The 2,500-nt window shown below is 54.4% G+C and overlaps 1 protein-coding gene across 1 annotated transcript in view; it reads right to left on the reverse strand.

The window, feature by feature from the left end:
• dnah2 (dynein, axonemal, heavy chain 2) overlaps positions 1–2,500 on the reverse strand; it is a 223,751-nt gene that overhangs the window by 140,791 nt on the left and 80,460 nt on the right.

Genomic DNA, 2,500 nt, shown 5'->3' on the forward strand with positions numbered 1-2,500 from the left:
TCCCAGTTCTTAAATACAAACACAACAATGCATGCAGTAGGACTCTGAATGTGTCTGAATCAAATATGACAGATCAGGACCAAAACAATTTTCCACTAATCACCACTTGGGACAGCTGGGACTCTGGGACCGCTCTCTGACTGACAGCTGGATGGAACTGGATCTGTGTGTGTGTGTGTGTGTGTGTGTGTGTGTGTGTGTGTGTGTGGTGTGTGTGCGTGTGCGTGCGTGTGTGTGTGTGGGTGGGTGTGTGGGTGTGTGTGTGTGTGTAGTGAGTGAGTGAGTGAGTGAGTAGAGAAAATAGACAGAAAGAACAAAGTTAGAAGAGAAAAAGGGAGGAGAAATGAGAAAAGGAAAAGAACACAAGAGAGAAGAGAGGGATGAAAAGAGGAGAGAACAGAGCAAGAGAGGAGGAGAAAGGGTAGAGCAGAAGAGAGGGAGGTGAGGAGTAGGAGAGGAGAAGAGAGGGCAGAACAGGAGAGAGGGAGGTGGGGAGGAGGAGAGGAGAAGAGAGGGCAGAGCAGGAGAGAGGGAGGTGAGGAGGAGGAGAGGAGAAGAGAGGGCAGAACAGGAGAGAGGGAGGTGAGGAGGAGGAGAGGAGAAGAGAGGGCAGAACAGGAGAGAGGGAGGTGAGGAGGAGGAGAGGAGAAGAGAGGGCAGAACAGGAGAGAGGGAGGTGAGGAGGAGGAGAGGAGAAGAGAGGGCAGAACAGGAGAGAGGAGGTGAGGAGGAGGAGAGGAGAGGAGAGGGCAGAACAGGAGAGAGGGAGGTGAGGAGGAGGAGAGGAGAAGAGAGGGCAGAACAGGAGAGAGGGAGGTGAGGAGGAGGAGAGGAGGAGGAGAGGAGAAGAGAGGGCAGAGCGGGAGAATGGGAGGAGGAGAGGAGAAGAGAGGGCAGAACAGGAGAGAGGGAGGTGGGGAGGAGGAGAGGAGGTGAGGAGGAGGAGAGGAGAAGAGAGGGCAGAGTAGGAGAGCGGGAGGAGGAGAGGAGGTGGGGAGGAGGAGAGGAGAAGAGAGGGCAGAGTAGGAGAGCGGGAGGAGGAGAGGAGGTGGGGAGGAGGAGAGGAGAAGAGAGGGCAGAGTAGGAGAGCGGGAGGAGGAGAGGAGGTGGGGAGGAGGAGAGGAGAAGAGAGGGCAGAGTAGGAGAGCGGGAGGTGAGGAGGAGGAGAGGAGAACAGAGGGCAGAGTAGGAGAGCGGGAGGTAGGGAGGAGGAGGAGAGGAAAAGAGAGGGCAGAGTAGGAGAGTGGGAGGAGGAGAGGAGGTGGGGAGGAGGAGAGGAGAACAGAGTGCAGAGGAGGAGAGCGGGAGGTGGGGAGCTCTGGCTCGGTCCCAGTTCCTCAAACTGACCCTCGACCCCCACCGGCCACCCTGTCACATGACAGCTTTGATTTATGAGACATTTGATCTTCAGCACTCCCCGGCCCTCCTCACACACACACACACACACACACACACACACACACACACACACACACACACACACACACACACACACACACGCACACACGCACACACGCACACACACACACACACGCACACACGCACACACACCAACACACACACACACACACACACACACACACACACACACACACACACGCACACACGCACAAACACACACAGGACAGTTGAACCACGCATGTGAAAGTGAACTGTAGCACTCTCTCCAACACACACACAAACACAGTCACACACACACACACACACTCATACATACACACACACGCACACACGCACAGAGCACCACAGAAAAATTATTGTGAAAGTAAACTGTAGCACTCTCTCCAACACTAACGCACACACACACACACACACACACACACACACACACACACACAGACAATCCAAATATATGAGCACACCAAGCCACAGGGAAGAGGCACTAGAACACACACAGTTGTGCAGTGCTTGCGACAGTAACACACACACACACACACACACACACACCTTACACACCACAAGCCTTCTGGCTCAGATGTTCCGTTTCCACCGCAACTCTTATCTGCTTTCAATTAGTCTTACTGCTGTCTTTTTCCTTTTTTCTCTCTCTCTCTACCTCCTCCTCATCCCCCGCTCCAATTCTCTCTCTTTTCTCTCCTTCAGTACAGCTGTCTGTTGCCACCCCGTGTGACTTGCTTAACAATGAAGCGGCAGTCCAGCACATTTTCCCCGCCACCTTCAGTGCGCAGGTAAGGCACTTTAAAAAAGACCAAACACACTCCGAAACATTGAAGGAAACACACAGTGGCAGGGGACGGAAGGATGGGGGGGGGGGGTGGAGCCGCGGAGGAGTGGGTGGATCGGGAGGGGGATGTGAATATGTGTGTGCGTAAGTGTGTGTGTGTGTGTGTGTGTGTGTGCTGACTACAGGGACAGCATGAGGGCTGTCTGATGTGGGAAACAGATGGGGGACACTGAGTCACCTTGTCAGAAAATGTGACATTCCTCGGGCTGCAAACTGTGCGATATCGGTGCAGCCCACGGAGGGCCCCCGCGCCTG

Source organism: Sardina pilchardus, chromosome 16 (assembly GCF_963854185.1).
Source record: "Sardina pilchardus chromosome 16, fSarPil1.1, whole genome shotgun sequence".
NCBI classification, from domain to species: domain Eukaryota; kingdom Metazoa; phylum Chordata; class Actinopteri; order Clupeiformes; family Clupeidae; genus Sardina; species Sardina pilchardus.